The sequence below is a fragment of the Antechinus flavipes genome, chromosome 4, assembly GCF_016432865.1.
Source record: "Antechinus flavipes isolate AdamAnt ecotype Samford, QLD, Australia chromosome 4, AdamAnt_v2, whole genome shotgun sequence".
Lineage (NCBI taxonomy): Eukaryota > Metazoa > Chordata > Mammalia > Dasyuromorphia > Dasyuridae > Antechinus > Antechinus flavipes.
The window spans coordinates 24366376-24379913 of record NC_067401.1 but is presented as its reverse complement, the minus strand read 5'-3'; the positions used below and the strand labels follow the sequence as shown (position 1 = coordinate 24379913).

General features: G+C 37.9%; 1 protein-coding gene and 1 pseudogene across 1 annotated transcript in view; both read right to left on the bottom strand.

The window, feature by feature from the left end:
- Nucleotides 1–13538, bottom strand: part of NCOR1 (nuclear receptor corepressor 1) — a 174184-nt gene that overhangs the window by 121676 nt on the left and 38970 nt on the right.
- LOC127558775 (glyceraldehyde-3-phosphate dehydrogenase-like) lies at nt 11130–12584 on the bottom strand (annotated as a pseudogene).

Below are 13538 nucleotides of genomic sequence, written 5' to 3'. Positions count from 1 at the left end.
TTCTCAGGCAAATTTTTAGAATTTTGGGATTTAGAAAGGAGTTCAGAGGTAATCCCAGTTCTATCTCCACAGGAAATCTCCTTTAGGAGATCAGCTGGCCTTTTCTTAAAAACCTCCAGAAGGACCCCACTCTTTTCTCAAGGAGGACTTAAGTTTTAACTCAGAAACCTTGTGGTGCTTAGAAGAGGGTCCTGGGACACCAGTCCATGGAGGATGCAGCATTGGCTTGATGACCAACTGCAGCCCAAACTGAGAAGAGTCCCCATTCACTGCTGCTCTGCCAGGAAGGATTTCAACCACTCAGGGAGAAACAGGACACAGAAACTGTCAGGTAACCAAACAACCACCAGCGCAATGACTACCATTTCTGCCTTGCACCCTGATGGAGGTGACCCTGGACACAGAATACAAGAGCCTCAGAAATCACAGCGTCTCCTAGGCCACTGAGCCTGCTTCCAGCCTAGAACCTACAGCTGAGAGCAGAAATCTATGAAGGGAGCCCACTTTTCTCACAATCAGCAATGGCTACTGGCTAATTGTCACCCAAAGGGGTATCTATACAAAAGCATAGCGTGCCAACCCCTAGACTACCAGTCCAACTTCTAGTCCAGCCCTCACAGCCATCAACGCAGAAACCAAATATTGTGGAGAGGGATCTTGCTATTCCCACCAACTGCCAACCAATGACATTCATGAGCCAGGCAAATCAGTCTAGCTGATCCAACAGGGAACCCTGAGGGAGAAATGAAAAGCATCATGTACCAGCAAATTAAACCACCAGTATCATCATAACCTGGATCACTATCTCCATTCCTTGGACCAGGGACCTGGGCCTTGGGTACGGCAGGGCTTCCAAGTCCTATGAAGGTACAATCTGACACCTGCTTCTACACATGCTGTAGCCACTTTGATTAAAGATCCCAAAGAGAAAGCTGCTGTCAAGTCCTCAGCACTGGCAAATGGTTCCAAGCGAGGCTAAACAAGCAATGCTCTGTGCTTTGCTGGGACCTTTCCACACAATCGCAGCCAAGACCTCCCACTGATGTAGCCTGCCCCCTTAAGAGTACAAGCTGCTTGTGAGCCGGACCTGTGACTTTCCTACATGCACCTTTGATGTGTAGCTCTCAGGAATTTGGGTGGCACAGTGGACAAAGCACTGGGCCTGACAGCAAGGAGACCCAAATGCAAATTTAGTTTTAGACTCTTGCAGGCTATATTTCCCATGGCAAATAACTTGACCTCTGTTTGCCTCAGTTCCCTCAACTTCAAAATGAGATTAATAATAACACTTACTTCCTAGAGTTGTTGTGAGGCTCAAATGAGATTGTCTTTGTAAACACTCATTAGAATATTGTCAGGCACATAGCCTTTCCTCATCAGTCACAGCATCTCTCAACTCCTTGCCATATGGCTTCTGCCTTCAAAATTCTACTGAATCTGCATTCTCTTTTCAAAATCCTATTATTCCAAACATAGTGATCCAGGAAAATTCAAACAAAATAAAAAATGACTGTACATAAAACCACATATTCCTAATTACTAAAACTTTATTTTCAAATGTATAGATTTATCTTAAACAAAATAGTAAGAGAATAATCCTGCTTTCTAGACTTCCTCATGTGCTTTATGTATTTTTAAAGATTTTCTTAGCTCCATAAAAGAGTAGCAGCTTAGATCCACGTCTCTTTGGCTTTCTTCATTCTACTTTATTTCATTTAAGTTTTTCCATATCTTTGTATTCTTCATGCTTGTCATTTCTTATATAGTGGTAAATATCCCTTTCCATTTGTGCATCGCAATTGTTCACTCACACTCCAGTCACATGGCTATTGTCATTTCTTTGTCACTAAAATAAGCCGTGATGAATATCTTTTTTATCAGAGGAAGAAGTCTGATAGTTCCTTTTAAAAAATGTCTTATTGTTCTCTAGAAATACTACATAGCAATGTAAGTTTCATAGCAATATAAATCTGCCAGTTTCACAGCTCTACCTACAATGAATTTTATCCTTCTTTAAATCTTTTTCCCAATTTAACAGTAATCATCAGATGATATCACAGAACTGATTCAATTATCATTTCTCTTTCTCTCTCTCTCTCTCTCTCTCTCTCTCTCTCTCTCTCTCTCTTTTTTTTTTTTTTTTGGTGGCTGTTCAGTAGCTTTCGGTTGTGTCTAACTCTCCATGACCCATTTGGAGTTTTGGGGCAGAGATACTAGAATGATTTTCCATTTCCTTATCCAACTCATTTTTACTGATGAAGAAATGGAGGCATTTAGGGTGAAGTGACTGGCCTAAGATCACACAGCCAGAAGTATCTGAGACTGGATTCGCATTCAGGAGAAGTCTTACCAACTCCAGGCCCACCGCAGCACCTAGCAGCTCCATCTCTCACCATCAAAACTTGCAGCCTTCCTCATAGCTCCTCCTAAAGTTTCTTCTGATGACCCACATCAAGGTCTTTGTTTTTTGTCCTGGTCACCTGGCTGACTAGCCCCTTTTCCTGAATTTGAGAGAGTAACTACATTTTTCTGATGCTTTTCCAGCCCGTCTCAATTTTCTTTCCTCGTCTACTTTTTGGTCACCTCACCTCAAGGTCAGGACTGGCCATGGTCTTAGGAATCTGGATTTCTCCACAAGTTTTGCTCACAATGGAGCACTTCTTTTTTTTTTTTTTTTTTTTAACTTGAACTAATCTTTATTTTGGTTTTGGTAGTCTAATGCTTTTTTTTTTAAATAACTTTTTATTGACAGAACCCATGCCAGGGTAATTTTTTACAGCATTATCCCTTGCACTCACTTCTGTTCCGATTTTTCCCCTCTCTCCCTCCACCCCCTCCTCCAGATGACAAGCAGTCCTTTACATGTTGAATAGGTTACAGTATAACCTAGATACAATATATGCGTGCAGAACCGAACAGTTTTCTTGCTGCACAGGGAGAATTGGATTCAGAAGGTAGGAATAACCCAGGAAGAAAAACAAAAATGCAAGCAGTTGATATTCATTTCCCAGTGTTCTTTCTTTGGGTGTAGCTGCTTCTATCCATCCTTGATCAATTAAAACTGAATTAGCTCTCTTTAACAAAGAGATCCACTTCCATCAGAATACATCCTCAAACAGTATCATTGTTGAGGTATATAATGATATCCTGGTTCTGCTCGTTTCACTTAGCATCAGTTCATGTAAGTCTCGCCAGTCCTCTCTGTATTCATCCCGCTGGTCATTCCTTACCGAACAATAATACTCCATAACATTCATATACCACAATTTACCCAGCCATTCTCCAATTGATGGGCATCCTTTCATTTTCCAGTTTCTGGCCACTACAAACAGGGCTGCCACAAACATTTTGGCACATACAGGTCCCTTTCCCTTCTTTAGTATCTCTTTGAGGTATAAGCCCAGTAGTAACACTGCTGGATTAAAGAGTATGCACAGTTTGATAACTTTTTGAGCATAGTTGCAAATTGCTTTCCAGAATGGCTGGATGTGTTCACAATTCCACCAACAATGTATCAGTGTAATGGAGCACTTCTAATGGCAATGATGATGACATTAGTTTACATTCATTCAGCTATAAATGAGAATATGGATGTGCTATGCCTTCTAATTTGAACATTCAACAATGATAAACAAATGAATGTTTTCAAAGGCTGCCTCATTTGATTAGAACTAGCACCTAACTTGGGTTCTGGTGACATGAGTTTGAATCCAGCCTGACTGAGCAGTTGTGTGGGAAACATAAATAAGTTATATTATTTTTTTAAATAGCTTTTCATTTTTTCAAATCCATGCAAAGATAGTTTAACATTCACTTTAGCAAAACCTTTTGTTCTAATTTTTCTCCCTCTTTTCCCTTTCGCCTAGATAGCAAGCAAACCATTATAGATTAAACATCTGCAAGTCTTCTAAATATATTTTGATATTTGTCAAGCTACACAAGAAGAACTCAGGCAAGTTATGTTATATCTTTGAGTCTCGTCTCCTCAGCTGTCAAACTGTTGCAATATAATAAATGTGCTACCAATGTTGTAAAGGCTGTTGTGGACAAGACTTTTTGAACTTTAAAAAACAATAAAAATGCAAACTATTGTGGAAAACAAGCTACATTCCCACTGGTAACTAGTGGTTGCAGTATTTAGCTATATGATGTTTAACTGTGACAGCAAACAGTGGGATAAAGAAAGCTCCAAAAGATGAACAAATTCTGAAATTCTAAAGTTCTTATTACTTTCAGGTTGCCTCATTTTTTTCTCCCATCATGTGTCCTGCAGACCCCTGAAAATGTGACAGGTTTTCCTTTAGCTACAAAGTCTTCTTCATTTCCAGAAGATCTGATTATTCAAGACCTAACTAGGATATTTGCCTCCTGTGACTTCCTCCTTACACAGCCACTGCAACCATTTCTATTTTTAATAAGTTGTAGATAAAATGATCTTTGTTTACCTATATAACTTTTCTCTGTGGTAAAGTTTCCTTCTCTCAGAGTTAAGTGGATGCAAAGGGCTAGATAAATCAGGCTACTGCTCATAGAGATGAACATCCTGGTTATTTACCAGATCATGAGTCTAAAAGTGAAAGTGCCCACATTAATGTCTTCAAAAAATTCTAGTAAAGAGATTCTAACTGTGTCACTTTTCTATTATTCACAATGAACAATATTCCCTATTATAGGATAGATAATGCTTTTGGCAGATTGGAGTGTATGAAAAGGGAAGAGTAAGTGAAATTAAGTTTCATTAAGTGGCATTAGCAAGAGAAACTTACAGGTAAGAAGCTGAATGGCCTTCAAACATATGATGGGAACAGAAGAATACAACATAGCAAATTATTCTTCCATTTCCTGAAGGAAAGAAAATGCTCAGAGGTGTAGGGTAGGGTTCAGATACAGGGGAGAATTTATGAAACCCAGACTAGGTTAAAGTGGCAAGTACCTAATGCTTCTAAAATTATTATGGGGTTTAATATTATATTCATGGCTGCATTTATATGAAAGTTATCTATATGGAATTACTAAATAGGATTTCAAATCTTTCAACTTAACTTGTCTGTCACATGCTATACTGTTACTTTATTTTCCCAGGGTTTGGGGAATTGAGATACAAAATAACCTAAGTAAAATTCCAGTAACAGAGAAATAGGGGTAATTCGAATATAAGCTGAGTTAGGTTTTCTTTATGTTATCCATAGGGAAAATGCATTAAACAAATTAATAATAACAGATAACAGTTGTCATAGGAATATTTACAGTAAGAGAATAAATTTTCAAGTCCTTGACACATACCCTTAGAGAAACACTGCTGATTACCCATCCTAACTCTTTCTCATTTGCAGCAGATCTTGGAGTGCTTTTTATTCAGCCACATTTCCATGACTTGGTATGCATAACTATTTATATTCAAAAGCAATAAAATTACAATCCAGATGGGCTTGCCCATTTCCCTCCATAAATGACTTCAAATCCATAAAATGTTAGTAAACCTGCAGATTGATTGGGCAATATTTGATGGATGGGAAAAGTTCATGTGGAGCTGAAAAGGAAACAAGTAAGGAAAGGAAATGTTTTGTCTAGGGCAGTATTACGGCCAGGCACCTCGAAAAGGGCTGCCCAAGGAAGAAGTTGGTTGTTTTGTTTTGTTTTTTGTGTACCAAGATCAATGAAATGCAAAAAATAATATGGAAGTATCCATCCTGCATTTCTGAGCACTTGTGCAATAGGACCCGGTCCAATGGTTTTATAAGAACAGACATCACCAATCACTTAAGCTACACTAACCCAACTGTTGGTATTCTTAAGGGCTTGATTAGCCACTTTACTAGAGGAAAAGAACAACATCCATTCGACATAGAGAGAGTTACACAGACACCAAGGGTCAATACAAGGATTTTCCTCCACAAGATTCCTGTATAATTTGGTACCAAAAAAAAAAAGTTTGTGATATTCCTGGTCATTTTGCTTTGCAATGCTCAAAATAAGACACTGGCACAACAAGAACTGTAGCTTATGATCTAACAGTGATAGCACAGAAAAAGGGAGAGGTATAGTATGGCAAATGTGACAAAAGTTCACTGATCTAAGTGATGCCAAAGTAAGCAAAGAAAACAGCAAAAACTCTTAGAAAAAGTGTTGCGGGAGATATGGTGCAGAGGTCTTGGGCATATGATCAGGTTCTCTACTTCAGAGGAAACCCAAAGGAAAGCAATGAATGGATATGATGGAGAACAAACTGTTGACCTTTGAGAAGTACTGCGTTCTCATTCATGAGAGAAGTGAAACTTTCGTGGATAAACTACCATCTTTCATGACTGAAAAATTAGGAGTACAAAGGCATTTAAGAGGAAATGGGGACAAAAGAGTGGCAATGAAACATTCAAAAACTACCCAGAAGAGAACCAAAGACAGCTCAGAAGGGAACACTGACAAGTCCTATAGTGTTGTGCTACATCTACAATACGATTTATACTTTTAGAGGAAATATGTAAGAGAATCTTAGTCTATTATCCAATCCTTTTTTTCGTTGCATATGAAAATATTCATTTGTTGATGTCTGCAAAGTTCATAATTAGAATTTTAAAAAAGAAAGTGTAGATAGAAAAGGATAAAAGAAATCAGATGCAATGGATACTGGAGAAATCCACTGAGGGGATGACACAATTTTCAAGGAACTCATTCAGGGATCAATTTTCAAGTTTTTTTCAAAGAAAGGAAAGATTCTAAAAAGAATGGGAAACATCAGGGGCAGCTGGACAGAGCATGAGCCCTGAAGTCAGGAAGACCTGAGTTGAAATCCAGCCTCAGATACTTAATACTTCCTAGCTATGTGACCCTGGGCAAGTCACTTAACCCCAGGTAATCAATACCCCAGGCCTTATCAATAAGCCAATGAAAGTGGAGGGCAGTAGTAAAGGTGCCCAATACTTTATCAGCCCTGTACCAACATGGCCATCTTCAGTAAACATTTCTGACAGCAGCTAAGTCAAGCATTGGGGTTAGTCCTGATATTAAAAAAAATAATAAAATAAACTATGAAAAAGGAATATGTCATAAAACTGAAAGTGGTATGAAAAAGATAGAATTCACCTATGTCTATGTTCTCTATTGATTTTTTAAATTTTTTATTGTATAAAAAAAAAATTTCAGTCTTGGAAATCTCTTCAAATGAGGTGTTTCCAGTACATTACATTTATAGAAAAGCCTATATAATTAAGAAGCAGACCACTGAGTAGACCATATACATGCAAAAAAGGAGCTGCCAACCAACACTGAGTAGGTTTAGAATGGAGAAGAATACTTTTAGACTAGATTACATTTAAGAAAGTGTGACATGCTATATATAATTATGATCAAAAACTGATTCCTGCTTCAAAAGTACTATATACCAATCTCCTCCTACAGAGGCTATGAAACAATAAAATACCCTAATCTCAGGAGAATAACAATTATAAATAATTTAAGAGGCAACAAAAACATGAATGTGGTGGGCACAAAGAAGTTGCAGCATATAGCTGACACTCCCTTGTGACCAAGAAATGTAATAAATTATTCTAATGATGAAATATTGAACCAGAAAAGAAGGTAGCCCAGCCATACACCAAAAGAGAGAGACAACCAGCACTACAAAGGAATCAGAAGGGCCAGACAAGGATCTTTGGTCCCTTTGGCGTTAAGAGCCACACAATAGCACAAGATCCCTAGAGCATTAATAGGTGACACTTGAGGGAGATCAGAGATCTGACAGTTCATTAATGTAAACCATTATAAAACAGTCATTTTCATTATAGGTTATGTTTCCAAATAGGATTTACTAAGCTGGAAAGACTCCAAATACAGGAGTTCATCACTAACTTGTCTCTGGGTAGAAAATCTTTGGCTATGTCAACACCACAAGAAGAGTTGTGATCTACATCTTTGGAAGGCCTCTCCACCCTAATATGAACTCAGAAAATGCTTAAGTATTGAAACAAAATGATTCTATCAGCATAGCTTATTTAACAAAATACTGGGTTTCAATTTTTAAAGCAAAAGGAACAAAGATCTATGTTGGTTATATTGAATTTCTAAGTGGTTCATTTGTAATTCTTCTATTTTTAATATAGGGAGAAAGCAAAGAATTTTCGGCAAAACCTAATGCTCAAAATGAACCATACAAAAAAATCTACAATATGTTCTTGCACATTGAACACATCTCACTGATGCTTTTTTTTTTTTAAAGCTTTTTATTTACAAGTTATATGCATGGATAATTTTACAGCATTGACAATTGCCAAACCTTTTGTTCCAACTTTTTCCCTCCTTCCCCTCACCCCCTCCCCTAGATGACAAGTTGAACACGTTAAATATGTTAAAGTATAAATTAAATAAAATATAAGTATACATGTCCTAACAGTTATTTTGCTGTACAAAAAGAATAGTGTACTATTAACCTGTGAAGAAAATCAAAAATGCAGGCAGACAAAAATAGAGGGATTGGGAATTCTATGTAGTGGTTCATAGTCATCTCCCAGAGTTCTTTTGCTGAGTGTAGCTGGTTCAGTTCATTACTGCTCTATTGGAACCGATTTGGTTCATCTCATTGTTGAAGAGGGCCATGTCCATCAGAATTGATCATCATATAGTATTGTTGTTGAAGTATATAATGATCTCCTGGTCCTGCTCATTTCACTCAGCACCTCACTGATGTTTTTTTAATAGAAAATATCCCACCCTTAAGATCACACTCTACCTATGCCACTTTCAAAGGGATGCCCCAAATATTTCAGTTCATTGAAATTTTGTTACATCAAATAGATGCAAATTAGCACTTGGAAATATTTATTATAGCCACTCTTTCATTGAAACAAAATTAACTTGTACTAATCTTACAGAAGTAGAAAGAGCAGAATAAAACTAAGAAAGCAGATCCAAATTCTATTTATTCTTTCAGTAATACTTAAAAGAGAATTCTACATTTTATCAATGGAAGATATTTCTTGATTTTTTTTTTTTTTTTTGCTGAAGTAATTGGGGTTAAATGACTTGCCCAGTGTCACACAACCAAGAAGTATTAAATGTCTGAGGCAATTCTGAACTCAGGTCCTCCTGATTTCAGAGCTGGTGCTTCTATCCAATTTCTTCAAATTTACTCAAAATTTATTATCTTTGTGGGATCAAAATAATAAACCTGTTTCACATAACAAAAATGTGTTTTAAAATACAAGTGATTTTTGTTATGTTTATTTTCGTCAGTTCCTTTACCAAAATGTGTTACCTCTTCTAGATGAAATCATAAGATCAGAAAATAAATCGCCAGAAGGGAAAGAATCCACGTAAAATGTTCCATGTTCTAGCAATAATATGAGATGCACTAAGGACCCACACTTAACACCATATACCAAGATAAGATCAAAATGGGTCCATGATCTAGGCATAAAGAACGAGATTATAAATAAATTAGAGGAACATAGGATAGTTGTTGATCTCTCAGACTTGTGGAGGAGAAAGAAATTTGTGACCAAAGATGAACTAGAGACCATTACTGATCACAAAATAGAAAATTTTGATTATATCAAATTAAAAAGCCTTTGTACAAACAGAACGAATGCAAACAAGATTAGTAGGGAAGCAACAAACTGGGAAAACATCTTTACAATTAAAGGTTCTGAGAAAGGCCTCATTTCCAAAATATATAGAGAACTGACTCAAATTTATAAAAAATCAAGCCATTCTCCAATTGATAAATGGTCAAAGGATATGAACAGACAATTTTCAGATGATGAAATTGAAACTATTACCACTCACATGAAAGAGTGTTCCAAATCACTATTGATCAGAGAAATGCAAATTAAGACAACTCTGAGATATCACTACACACCTGTCAGATTGGCTAAGATGACAGGAAAAAATAATGATGAATGTTGGAGGGGATGCGGGAAAACGGGGACACTGATGCATTGTTGGTGGAGTTGTGAACGAATCCAACCATTCTGGAGAGCAATCTGGAATTATGCCCAAAAAGTTATCAAATTGTGCATACCCTTTGATCCAGCAGTGTTTCTATTGGGCTTATACCCCAAAGAGATACTAAAAAAAGGAAAGGGACCTGTATGTGCCAAAATGTTTGTAGCAGCCCTGTTTGTAGTGGCTAGAAACTGGAAAATGAATGGATGCCCATCAATTGGAGAATGGCTGGGTAAATTGTGATATATGAATGTTATGGAATATTATTGTTCTGTAAGAAATGACCAACAGGATGAATAAAGAGAGGCTTGGAGAGACCTACATGGACTGATGCTAAGTGAGATGAGCAGAACCAGGAGATCATTATACACTTCGACAATGATATTGTATGAGGATGTATTCTGATGGAAGTGGATTTCTATGACAAAGAGACCTAACTGAGTTTCAATGGATAAATGATGGACAGAAACAGCTACACCCAAAGAAGGAACACTGGGAAACGAATGTGAACTATTTGCATTTTTGATTTTCTTCCCGAGTTATTTTTACCTTCTGAATCCAATTCTCCCTGTGCAACAGGAGAACTGTTTGGTTCTGCAAATATTTATTATATCTAGGATATACTGCAACATATATAACATATATAGGACTGCTTGCCATCTTGGGGGGGGGGGGGGGTTGGAGGGAGGGAGGGGAAAAAAACGAAACATAAGCGAGTGCAAGGGATAATGTTGTAAAAAATTACCCTGGCATGGATTCTGTCAATACAAAGTTATTATTAAACAAAATAAAATTAAAAAAAAAAAAGAAAAGAAAAAAGAAAGGGAAAAAAAAATAAAATAAAAATAATATGAGATGCACTTTCCAATTTCCAGAGCATGTTCTTTACAATAATCTCGTACAAATGAAGAAAATGATGTTGAAAGGGGTCTAGCCAGCTAGAATTTGAGCCTGAAGCTTGTGATTCCAAATCTTCTGCACACTAAGACTGGACCAAACTGCAGAGGCGATCAAACTCAGACTCTCCATTTTACAGGAAACCTAGCCACAACTTTTCCCACCAGGCCTCTACTGAAATTCTCAAAAGAAGAAAACCCTTGTGCTCAGTTTGGTTCAACCCAAATATTACAGGAAAGAAAGAGTCAAGTTCAGTCCCTCAATGGCCTCCTTATTCTCCTCAAGATTCGCTCAAATGGATCCTGTAGACCACAAAATCTTCGAAGAAAAGTTAAAATCCAAACCTGGCTTGGGCCCTAGCCAGCTCTTGCAGATCACTTCATTAAAGCTATAATCACACTTCCAGTACTGTAACCATTGGAAGACAATCATCTTCTGAAAAGATAATCAAGAACATTTCTTCATATGCATTGAGAATGCTTCAATAAAAAAAAAAAAAATCAAAAGTCTACATTGTCCAAAATGGCATTTTAGTTTGAGGAGAAAGTCTTATGAACACTTCAACAAGTCTTACAGTTATGCTAGTTGTTGAACAGAAACTTTTAAAGCTAACATTTAAAAAGCTAAATTTCACTTTTTTTGGCAATGAATATGGTGACTTTATACACAATATAGAACTCTAGGCTTCTCCCCCCACTACAGGGATGTTAGGACAAGGATGTGAATGGGATTCTCAGTATAGGAACATAGGTTAGGGATGTAGGCTCCTTAATGGTGGATGAAGGAAGTGTCTGGGGATGAAGATCCATGGTTTTCTACTTTACTTCTTGGAGGCTGTGTATACCATAAGGTCCACTATACAGTTGCTATAACCATACTGTTGTCATACCAGGAAATGAGCTTGACAAAATGACCATAGAAGGCAATACAGCACCAGCATTAAGGGTAGAAGAGTGGGTGTTGCTCTTAAAGTCACAGGATACAACCTGGTCCTCTGTGTAGTTCAAGATGCCCTTCAAAGGTCCCTCTGCTGCTTGTTCACCAATTTCTTAATATCATCCTTTTTGGCAAGTTTCTCAGACGGCAAGTCAGATCCACAACAGATACATGGGGAGGCCAGGCCCGTGAGCTTTCCATTCAGCTCAGGTATGTCTCTGCCTACAACCGGTAGCAGCATCAGAAGCCCCATGCCCATCACACCACAGCTTGCCAGAAGGGCCATCTACTAATGGCATGAACCATAGTCATGAGTCTTTCCACAAGGACAAAGTTGTCATGAGTGACCTTGGCCAAGGGGGTCAAGCACTTAGTAGTGCCAGAGGCAATGCTGATGATCCCAAATTTCTCATGGTTCACTGCCATCATGAACACTGGGGCATCAGCAGAAGGGGCAGAGATTAGGACTTGCTTGACTCTATCCTTCAAGTGAGCCACAGCCTTTTCCATGGTGGTAAAAATGCCAGCGGACTCTACAACATACTCAGCTCCAACATCTCTCTATTTAATATTAATGGGATCCCACTCCTGGAAGATGATAATGGCTTTCCCACTGATCACCAGCTTTCCATTCTCAGCCTTGACGAATACCCTTGAACTTGCCATGGGTGGGATCATATTGGAACATATAAGCTATGTAGTTGAGATCAATGAAGGGATCATGGTGGTCACAATGTCTTCTCCTCCTGAGTTGAATGCAGCCTGGTCATCAAGTGCCCAATACGGCCAAAGCTGTTAACGCTGTCCTTCACCATCTTCTTTCAGGGATGTTAACAAAGTAGTGGCTTCTAGCACTGAGCTTGGAAGAAGAGCTGAGAGCCTTAAATTTTACTTCCCAAAATATTACTGCACTTCAAAGGCCATGCCACAAGGCTTCCCTGCTATTCCTTAGGTCCTAAAACCTCCCAAATGGTTCTTGACAAACAAAAACAAGGATGGAGAATCACTATCAGCTGGAACATACTTTGCACATCTGCATCACTACACCAGACCTTCCCGAAAAGCACACCCTTTGTGTTTTCATCAATTAAAACCTTACCTATGCTTCTGAGTCCGGCTCCCATGCCATTTCCCTTGAAGCCTCTCAAACAACCCCAGTCTCTCCACTGAAATATACCTTTATCTTTTACATCACTAATTTGGTATGAATAAATCTATTCAAGTCAATAAATATTTGATTCTACCAAAGTGGATGACATACAGTTCATGTCCTCAAGGATCTTACCATCCAGTTGGAAAGATATGGACACACAATATTAGACAATGTATTAAGAGGAAGTACCATGAGATTGTCTAAGAACTAAGGCCACCTCTGTCTTTCTTCCTCTGAGGGCTATGCATCTCATTCTCTTCCCTGATTTTTCCTACAATGCTTTTTCCTCCCGCACCCTTTTTTGTACTTCTTCCTCCAGATCAGGGCCAATCATTTTACCTGATTGTATTGGTATTCCCAACACTTAGGAGCCTAATGCCTAAACCAAAGTAAGTACTGGATATATATTTATGGACTTGACTTAATGTCTGGGTATATATATCTTATCTCTCCAACTAAAATGAAAACTCTTAGAGGGAAGGGCCACATTTTATAGTGCTTCCTATCAATCATAGCTCTATGAATACAAATATGCAGGTAATAAATATGGTGATTCTCTTCTGACAATCTTTTGCAGTAATTCTGAGTAAGATAGAAGTAGATATATCTACTATAG